This window comes from Euprymna scolopes, chromosome 46 (assembly GCF_053919585.1).
Source record: "Euprymna scolopes isolate OS-2025 chromosome 46, ASM5391958v1, whole genome shotgun sequence".
In the NCBI taxonomy this organism is placed as follows: domain Eukaryota; kingdom Metazoa; phylum Mollusca; class Cephalopoda; order Sepiida; family Sepiolidae; genus Euprymna; species Euprymna scolopes.
This window is the reverse complement of record NC_136527.1, coordinates 67674611-67686173: the sequence shown is the minus strand read 5'-3', so window position 1 is coordinate 67686173 and position 11563 is coordinate 67674611. Positions and strand designations below refer to the sequence as shown.

At 29.2% G+C, this 11563-nt stretch overlaps 1 long non-coding RNA gene across 1 annotated transcript in view; it reads right to left on the bottom strand.

The window, feature by feature from the left end:
* Positions 1-452: 452 nt before the first annotated feature.
* The window catches only part of LOC145271303 (uncharacterized), a 267039-nt gene continuing 255928 nt past the window's right edge, over positions 453-11563 (bottom strand). The window contains exon 3 of the long non-coding RNA XR_013865814.1: positions 453-2205. This is a non-coding gene — a long non-coding RNA (uncharacterized LOC145271303). The remainder of the gene's footprint in view (positions 2206-11563) is intronic.

Sequence of the window (11563 nt, the reverse complement as noted above, 5' to 3'; positions counted from 1 at the left end):
CAAGACACGGAATAATAAAATAATGTTAAAAAATACACATTGTTGGTGACTACTCCCTTATTTAAATATACATCTTTCTTTCGTTGGAATTTCTTAACCCATTTTATATATATATATATATATATATATATATATATATATATATATATATATATATATATGCTTAAACTGCAACAGGGTCCGACTGTCGTTTGGGCGGTCGGGTTTCGATCCTAGCTTGAGGTACTTGCTTGTGTAGCCCATTGATGAGCTGTGAAACAGCGAATCAGTACTGTATGTGGATGACTACATTATATATATACATATATATATATATATATATATATATATATATATATATACATAAAATTACAATAAGTTTACCAAGGTAATCAAAATTGTAAACTTAAAATATATTATAAATATTAAAGAGTTAATATTTACAAGTAAAATAAAACATGTTAAAAAACATCTTGAAAAAGAGTTAAAAACATATTTAATTTTAAAAAAAGGAAGCACAAGATAAGTGGATAGTCCACTTAAAATAATTAAAGTTTTGATTAATATCGTCAAATTTTTATTGGCCTTGTATGTCAACTAAAATCTATTTCTCCTAAATATAAACATCCCTATCAACTCAAATCTTTTTCTCTTAAATATAAACATCCCTATCATTTTCCAGTGTGCTTTTTCATATGTTGCAACATATTGTGTTTAACTGCAAAAGAAGTACCACAAACTTCACAAGAGTAAGGTTTTTCTCCAGTATGAATTCGGAAATGCTGTACCATATGTTGCTTTCTAGTAAAGGAAGAGCCACATATCTCACAAGAATGTGGTCGCTCTCCAGTATGTGTTCGCACATGCGGCAACAAACTAGATTTTTGTGTAAATGAGAGTCCACATATTTCACAAGAATATGGTTTCTCTCCAGTATGTGTTCTCATATGTTGTATCATATCTTGTTTACTTGTAAAACAAGAGCCACATACTTCACAAGAATATGGTTTCTCTCCAATATGTATTCGCATATGTTTACTCATGCCTGATTTATTTGGAAAAGAAGAGCCACATACTTTACAAGAATATGGTTTCTCTCCAGTATGTGTTTGCATATGTCGAAACATATGTGCCTTCTGTGTAAAAGAAGAGCCACATATTTTACAAGAATGTGGTTTCTCTCCAGTATGTGATCGCATATGTGTCACCATTTGTGCTTTTATTGTAAAAGAAGAGCCACATACTTCACAGGAATATGGCTTCTCTCCAGTATGTCTTCGCATATGCCTTACTATGTCTGATTTATTTGTAAAAGAAGAGCCACATACTTCACAAGAATATGGTTTCTCTCCAGTATGTGTTCGCATATGTTGCAACAAAGTGTTTTTCTGTGCAAAACAAGAGCCACATACTACACACGAATATGGCTTCTCTCCAGTATGTGTCCGCATATGTATTACCATGTTTGATTTATTTTCAAAGGAAGAGCCACATACTTCACAAGAATATGGTTTCTCTCCAGTATGTGTTCGCATATGTCGCAACATAGTGTCCTTCCGTGTAAAACAAGAGCCACATACTACACAAAAATATGGCTTCTCTCCAGTATGTGTCCGCATATGTGTACCCATGTATGATTTATTTGCAAAAGAAGAGCCACATACTTCACAAGAATATGGATTCTCTCCAGTATGTGTTTGCATGTTGCAGCATACGTTGCTTCTCTATATTTTACTTCAGTGGGCGTTTGTATATGCTGGAACATATGTGATTTGCATGTAAAAGAATAACCGCATATACTACAAGAGTATAATTTCACTTCAGCTTAGTATGAGAGTTATATTTCAGTTTATGTAACCCATAATACAGCTAAAATTTAATTCGAAACAATAAGTAGTATTTTTTCAGATAGTTTGCATTCCTCCTATTTTGTATTCATTAAATGGTACATAACTGTATTAGTCATATGCACACGTGTAAAGACTAATCATATGAACTTATAATTATGTGAGTCATTTTCACCCATAACTACATTAATCATATGAAATTAAAAAGTATTCAATCTAGGTTGTGATAGAATAAGATTATGAATAGAAGGAATACTTTACTAGTAAACATGAAATGTTTTTTGCAATATATTATCAGAAAATGTTCACATTTCTCTCATTTCCAGTTTTTAACTTTAATCCATTGTCATTTGTTTTCTTGTGTTGTTTACTTGATATTCTGCAAAATTAAAAACAAAAGATACATTTCAAGAAAATATATTTTATATGTTTTTGCAAATAGAATTATTTTATGAGGTTAAGGTACAGACACAATTATTCATAAAAGATAAATTAGAAATAAGTTTCACCATAGTATGTTAAAAGCAAACATTGGAATTATCATAATCAATTTTATTAAAAGTCCCTGAATCCAATATCGTTTAATTTAAAAATTGGATGAGAATATTTTTCCGATATTTGTCTATTAATTAAATAAATGAATACATTTTGTATTAATAATCTATATAATCATAAAACTCAGATCAGAATGATTGCGTGGCCGTTTAAACTGTCCATCTGGTTTTGACTTCCACTTTCAAAAAAATTGTCAGCTTACTGATTTCATGGCCACCCTGTCTTACGTTCAGATATTAAAACTTCTGCTGCTATTCAAAACATACACAAGATCAACAATATGTTTTATTTTGATTTATTTAATGGGGTTTCCTTACAATTAAATGTAATTTAATCCTGTTGAGTTAAAAAAACTGATTTAGATATGAATATAAATATGATTCTATGGAGGTTTCATGAGTTTTATTTTTGACTTAAAAAATGTTTCCTCAAGAAAATAAACAATATAATCTTAAAATCAGTTTTATTTTGAACATTTTTATCTTACTTGCTAGTATGTAAAACTGGACCCACATCCAAATATCGAAATATTGAGTTTTTTTCAATTTTTTTTATAATGTGGTAGCTTAGTCTTTAATAATCAGAAGAAATAGTTGATAAGAGATGAAAAGGAAAACAATTTAAATGTCGTGTCAATTGTCCAGGTGCACCTACATATTTTTAAAAAAATATTTTCTGAACCCAAGTTGTGTTTGTTTAAAACTAGAACTTGATTTTTAAAAAACTACATTTTTCGTGCCCACAATTATTTATTTACGATTATTTTAATGTGTATTATTCATTGCAAGTTGGATTTTCAGACAAAAAACAAAAGCAAAGCAAATATTTTTCTGATCTAAAAATACTTGATCAATTTACAAATAAATAAAATTTTAGTTTTTTTACGACTAATCCAACGTAGTTTACTTACTGAAATCATCAAAATCTAGATTTTGCTTCAACGATCTTTAAAGATAATATACAAGAAGAGATTTTTTCCTATAAAAATTGTCGAATTTTGGACTCAATCAGATGGCCACCATCTTTGTTATTGGCAATTACACTCAGGATCTTATCTGACCCACACTGCTTCTACACCGCCATCTTTGTTACTGGCAATTACACTCAGGATCTGAACTACATTACTTCTATGCCGCCATCTTTGTTACTGGTAATTACACTCAGGATCGTACTACTCTCTGTTCAACATAATGTCTCTACACTTAACAGAAGGGTAAAGTCATCCATTTAAAATATTTAAAAACTACGTAGAACCACCTCAAAACGGGTGTTATGGGGACTTTTTATTAGTTTTAAGATTTGCTTTGAAAATGTTTCATCATTAAATATTAATTATTATTTCCTGGTACTTTTAAGGCTGTTAACACACAAAAAAACTAGGCTGGACCTGTATAATGCACACTCCCTCTTTGTATTTTTTCATATGTTTTTATATAAAGGATATTTGATTTAATCTAAAGGCAATGATGTTAAGACCTTTATTGTCCAATGTATTCTGTATTGTTTTCACTGGTTGCCATCTTTGTTTTCATGTGTGCATTCATTAAATTTTTTGTGAGCACATGCAAAACTGTCTATTGTTTTCACTGACCTCCACGTTTGTTCTTGCATGCATGTAAATTAATTTTTGCACGTTCATACATTAATTCTGTATACTCACTTGCACTTTTATACAGTTATTTTGTATACTCATGATTCCATAGCAATCTGTAAAATATACTGACTCAACAGGTCGCAAGTAGTATAGTATTGACCCAAAATTTCCCAAAACCCTTAATGAAATCCAAATGTAATGTTTTTAATATAATTGACATATTTGCTTTAGCTTATAAACAAAATAAATACTTTATAATATTTTAAAATCACAAGTACTTTACTGATGATCTTCAAAAACTATTATAATAATCTCGTTACATTTGCAACAAAATGTATAAATGTATATGTAAATAATTGAAATCACATAAAATTGGAAAACATATTAAAATCACCAAAATTACCCCACACTAGTTTACATTACAGTAAATAAAAAGCAAATGCATTCATCCTTTTAACATTTTATCAAATATTTCTTAATTTACTATATTTCATTGTATCAAATAAAGTTAATTTTTAAATATGAATTTTATTTAAATCAAAATAGAATTAAAGTTTTTCTAAATAAAAATATTCAAAATAAAGTTTAAATGTGTAACAGAAATATTCTTAATCACAAAACCATGTTTCCTGAAAGTATTAAAATGTAAGTAAAATAAAATAACGTCAGAAAAAAATGGCAATATCTCAAACTGAACAGAAAATGTTTAAATATTTTATAAATACATAGTCACTTTGTAAAAAATGAATATTTTGGTATAATTGTTTTTTATATAAATTCTCACAAAAAAACATGTGACAATATTTTAAATTTAATAACTAAATTTTCTTATTAAAATGAGTTTTCATGTGAAAATATATTCTGTAATAAAGTTAGACTTTATTTTATTTCGAATAATAAAAATAACTAACTATATTCATGTGTTGAAAGTTATTCCCAGTATTTAGAAGTACAGATCCTAAATTACAAAGTCTATCAGTACGAGGACAAAAAAGAACTATTAGAGTAGAAAGCTGTTCAACGTCTCAACATTGAAGCAGTGATATTTTACTGCTTGTCGGTTGTTAAGGAGTACATATGCTAAATAGGCAAGGGTGCTATGAGTTCATCAGAGCACATTCATTTAACATACTTATAAAATAGGCACAGAGATGAACATTGCGGCGATGGGGCAGACATTAGAGCTTGGTCGAGTGTAGGACTGTGCTTTTGGACCTTGTTAAGGAGGGTAAGACTAGTATTAGATACACTAACATACACATCATGGGTAAGTATTGTGGCATTCACTCCAGGTTAATTGGGCCAGCTGTTGCACCATGAAAGTTAGCCAGAGTGTTTAATGTCATCCAGTCGATTGTGTATAAGTGAAGAGCGTAGGTAAGAGAATGCATCTTTGTCGATCGTCAGAATGTATGTCAAAAAAGCATGACTCCTGACCATACATACAAACTTTAGTGCATGTGGAGAGATATTAGGCTTTGATTAGATTGAGCAGTTTGAAGGCATGTTATCAACATGTATGACCTTCCAAATGGTTCCACAGTCTACAGAGTCAAGTGCAACAATGAAAATGAGCCGGACGATAGTTTTTTTACTTTTTGTTCCAGCGATTCTGTTTTTTGGGAGAGTAAAAATTTGGTCAGTATATTTTAAGCTCTTTTGAAATATGCCTTGGTTTGACCTTATATGTGCGCCTCTTTGTCTATGAAACCGGTCTAACAGAATAGTAGAAAGGGCTTTTTCACTGATATCAATAAGGTTGACACGGTGATAATTACAGCAACAGTGTTTATCACCTTTCTTGTAAAAGGAAAGCTTGTCATAGCTTTTAAGTTTCCCACACAAGGGTGGAACTTTAGTGGAAGGTTGTGACTAATACTTCTGAAGATTTCAGATTAAAAAAACATCATCCCCAGTTACCTTATTGTTTGTCAGATTTTTATGGTGTCAAGGATTTCATCAAAAAATTGGAGTCAAGACACAAATGTTGAAACAATATGCAAAGGTGAATGATGTGGAAACAATACTCTATGTGAAGGTGAATGATGGCTTTGTAGAAATATACGATACTCTCAAATGTAATTTTAGCATCGTAGAATGATCCCAACTATTTTCCAGCAGTCTTTGCAATATTCTAAATATATTTGTTCGAATTTATGTTGCCTACAACTCTAAAGCCAATGATTTTGAATGAGGAGGCTTAAGGCAGGGTGTTATTTTCCAGGACAATCGTTTGTTGAGAAAGTTTCTTGTAATTGCTAAAGGAAAGAAGCCTTGGTAGCATTAACTACTGCCATACATTTATGGTCAAATTTTACTAAAATCTGAACGTCCTTTGCTAAAGTTTCTGCCTTTGTTTCTTTTAATTGTTAATTGCGTTCGGACACAATTTTATTGGAGATGTATTTTATGAATATCAGAAACAATAAAGGTCAACGGATCAACCCTTGAGGCACACACACATTGCTATCATGTTCTTTAGACATATTACCATCGAGAACATATTAGCAAGGAGTTTATCATTTATAAAGTTGTAAGCTAGTCCTTAATTTGTTAACAAAGATTGAAAGGAGAATCATTTGTTTACAATGTAAATATGGAAAGGAGAATGATAAAACGATTATTCAGTAGGTCAGTTCTTTTGCCAGAAATATTGAATACTGACATCGTTGAAGACATTTTTCAATTATCAGAGAAGAAACACTTAGCAAGGCATGTTTTGAAGAGTTTGAAGAACATGATTTATCTTAACTAAGTATTTCTTTACTTGGCTAGGAATTTGCATGCTGTACAGGCACATGTTATTCTAATAATAAAAATTATCATTATTATTATTATTATTATTATTACTATTATTATTATTATTTAAAAATCATCATTATTATTATTATTATATTTGATAATTAAAATGAGAATTATAGGATTTATTGTGTTAACTTCATTTTTATTTTTTTGTGTGTTTCTCACAAAAAAAGCCCACCAGACATGCGCAACTACGTGCAAAAGACAAATCGTGGACATACGTTATGGAACGGGCGGCTGCCGCTGTTACTGGAGGGCAGAGTGTGAGGAGTGCTGCAAAGGACTTTAACATTGATCGAATGATACTCAAGCAGTACATGGACAAACAAGGCATTCAACCAGCAGGGACTGCTTAAACACCTGTTTCCTTACGGTAATTGGTTTTTAGTCCTGAAATGGAAAGGGATTTCGCTGACCACGTGTAACAATTGTCAGGCATGTTTCATGGTTTGTCACTGAGAAGATGTCGCACACTGGCATATGCGTTTGCTTAAAAAACTGTCACAATGTTCCACCAAGTTGGGATCGAGAGAAAAAAGCAGGACATGATTATTTGTTAGGCTTCAATTATCAGGGAAGAGACACTTAGCAAGGCAGATTTTAGTGTAGTAAGGAGTAGATCACGTCGAAAAACCTGTGAGTTGTCTAAGTTTGTTTTGATATCACATGCATAAGAAGGAGTGATTCTAAGATCAACAAATGTTGTTTCTATTAGAAATTATTATTTAGGAGAGAATGGTTTGTGGGATTGGTATTTTCTTTACATGGTGTAAAATACAATTACATTTCTTGATGATGTAGACAAACACGTCTTGATTTTAATGTTAAATAAACAATAATAAAAAGATGTTGACTGGGAATGAGAAAATCTGGGTCAAAACCCTTATTTTACATCAACTCATAATTTAAAGATTGCAATCAAACTCTTAAACAATCATTAAATTCAATTAATAAAATGTTTATGAGTTTTAATTTCAAAACAAATTTATTTCTTTGTACATGAGTTGGAAATTACGTTTTATAAACAGAAAATTAGATTTCAATGAAAGAGGATGATTAGAGTTATCACTCATTTTCAGCTAACCTGTTCTACACATCGACATAAGGTTTTTCTTTACAGTAACATATAACATCAAACTGAATTCACTTCCTAAAAACTGAAATGAGTTTTTATCTAAAAAAATAAACAGGTTTGAAAGCCAAATTATATAACGGTAAAAGATAAGTTAAACAATATTTGTGTTAAATTGATATTTTGGCTTTTCTTTGCGAATGCACAGGAAAGGAAAATAGAAAAATGGTTTCTAAGTAAAATAATATTTGCCAGAGATATGTGCTGCATCGTTTTAAATAGCAAAGTCGTTTTCAAAAGACTTGCAAAGAAAATAAATTTAAAAACAAAAAAATACCTGATAAGAAAGAATCCTATAATTATGTACGTGCAAAATGAATGGTAAATACTCTACAATGTATAAACCTTTCCCTTAAGTTCCAAATACACGAAAATTTTGGAATTCAACTGATTTTAATGAAATTTACAGTATTAATTATCACAGAATATAATGAACCCATCATTTTTTATTATAAATTTAATGAAAATGTATTATTTTATGTAAACAAAAATGCCTTAACTGTTTATCTTAAAATACAAAAATCGAATGAATTTATTTTTCCTTTTATAAAATTAAAGCATCATAAATGTTTACAATAAAAAAAAAAAAATATACACATTTCAATAACATTACAAAAACACCTTAATGAAATGAATATAACCCGAAAAATATAATGTCTTAAACTAATGATATTATTCTTGATCCAGCATTGTTTATTTAATATTTACAGCAAAAATATAAAATATCGCAAAAAAATGTATTTGTTGTTATTTTAATGGTGATAGTTTCCGGCAAAATTAAACATTTAGTACTATAATATTCTTTTTTTTTTTTTACAAATGAACATCAACAATTTTATTTTAATATATAATCCTAAAAATAAAAAAATAAAAAAATGAGATCGTGTCCCGTGTTATGTTAAAAAATTATTTAAAAATGCTATAAATTCTACTGACAATTGATTTTAAAAAGTGTGGGTCGACAGAACGGCGAAAAAGTAAAACTTTATAATTTAATTATTAAATAATCATTCTATTTCAAATTTGAATCATATTTAATCATCAATAAATCAATTTAAAATAAATCGAGTATTCTAATTGCTAAAATTGACTATTTAAACATTTTACAAACGTTTAATTTCAAAATCTAAGGAAAAACATTGGCAAGCAAACGTCCTCAATAATTTTTAAACCAAGTAAAATATAAAACATTTTTAGAGAAAAATAAAGAATTTTTACTTGTGTACATTAAAAAATATTCTAATTAAAGAAGTAAATTAAATGTAATTATTGCACTTCCCATGATCCATACTTTGGTGAGAATTAGCACTATTTGTATTTATATATTATTGTCGGCATTTTTTTAATGGATTTTCATTTTAAAAAAAGGTGGTGCTTATGCAATTATGTCACCGCACCATTTATTAAAATAGAATTTTATATCTAAATTCAAGTTTTAGATTTTTTTTAATTTAATTGTAAAAGTGCACAATAGTTACAAAACACCTTCTTATCTCCATGTTAAGAATGGCTTTCTAAATAATAATTTCAGCAGGGTATATCCATAAGTGCCAAAAAGGTACATTTTCTTTATTTCGGGATATTATGAGTTTAATTTACGAATTATTGTGGAAATAATTTCTTTCTAAAGATTCTTTTAATTAAATTTAATCGGAATTGAAATTCAAAAAAAAATTTTTTCAATATTTTTTATTGTTTTTATTGTTTACACGTAAAGAGATTTTAGAGATTAACTTCGGTCTGTTTATTATTTTAGCAAAAACTATTTTTGAAAGATGTAGACGTAAACTAAAAAATAAGCCATCAATTCATGTGCTTATAATCCTTAGCAAGATGGCCGTGTACATGCTAGAAGAACAACAATAAAAGGAACATGGTAACATTGGCATTATTTCAAAGTTTCTCCTACCAAACCAATGTCGTCCACTCACCATGATGATCATCAATGCAATTCTGGTCATTTTTGCTGTCATTGTCAGTATCGTTACCTCTTTTTCTACAGCATTCTTTATTAAAAACTAAAATATTTTCTTATGAACACTAAAATTTATTTATTGTTGTGTGTGATGTTTTATGTAACGCCTACCAGCTCTGAAGCATTTTCTTTTCTTTTTTATGTACGTATGGGTCTTTAGTGTTTAATAATAAGTGTGATACTAATTTTCGGCATCAGTAAAAGAAATACAAGTCAAAACTAAGAAAATGAAATTAATTCATCGTAATTGTTACTCTATATTAAAGAAGAAGGATCGGGGTTTAAATAGCATATAAACATCACAATGTCGGCAAATTTATCAGAGAAGAGATATATGAAACATTAAAAATATAGGAAAAAACGTCAGCACAAATATATATTATACCTTCTTTAAGTTTTGTTCAATCATTATTCAAGCGAAATATAACAGTAAAAACCTTATCTTTGACTTGAAATATTATAAAAAAGACATGTATAAATAAGATATCCAGAAAAGAATATTTTAAGCGGATGACCCCTAAAACAATGAAATGAGAAAAACTGTCAAGGGGGGGGGTCTTTTTGCATATTTTCTTTCAATTCATATATAGTTCATTTTTTTTTTTAAATGAGTCCGTATATTTAAATATGTAAAAAAACTGAGATGTTAATCCCCCCCCCCCCAAAAAAATACTGCGTTAGAGGGGGGGGGGGCAAAATATGAGGATTTTTTTTTTGCATATTATTTTCCTTCAGTTTAATTCATCCCCTTTTCATCTCTTTTTTGTAAATAAATCTGTAAAATAATTAACAAAATTTATTAATTATTTCGTTTTTGAGAGAATTTTAAATATCGTGTTGTTTTCATTGTTTACGTCAAAATATGCAGAAATAACATGCAATTCAATTTTTCCGTTTTCGTCTTTTGGAGGAATTTTTTGAAAAATATTCACCGGTTTTATGGAGAGTAAAAAATATTTGTTTAGAAGCTGTCTTCTTGAGAATACTGCAAAAATTACAATGAACCAATGTTATTTTATAAGTTTTTACTGTTATTATTTATGGGGGTCGAAAATCCTCTTATTACGGTCATACCTACATTAATAACTAAACCACGAATTTGCGATGTTTTCAATATCAAAGTCGTTTTCAAAGTACTCCGGGGGGGGGGGGCTTTAAAATCACCAAAAATATTACACGATTGGAAAGAATTCTATAATCTTACTATTCTCCGTTTACATGCAAATATTGAATGTTAACTTATTTTTATATCAAAACAAAAGAGAAACATAATGGTTTGGACGCACCCCAGTAATAAAAAAGAACTATAAAAAACAAATAAATTCAACTAATACTTACTTTTTTGTATTGCAATCTGCTTTCGACAAAGAAACGATTATAAGAAAAACGAGATGAATTTGATGCCCGGAAATCGCCTTTTAAGATGGTGACCGGAAAAGCAAGTTCGCAGAAAATGGAAAAAATTATTATTATTTAATGTAATTTAAAGTTTCGTTTTTATTTAAAAAAAAAACGTAATTTTATTTTTTTTAAAAATGTAATAATCCTTTTTTTTTTTACATTATAAAAAACACCTTAGTTTTGATATTTAAAAAAAATCGAACCATTTTAATATGAGAAGGGCAGGGCACGCCCCCGGCACGGCAGGCACATGAAATAACGTCATAACTGATGTCTGT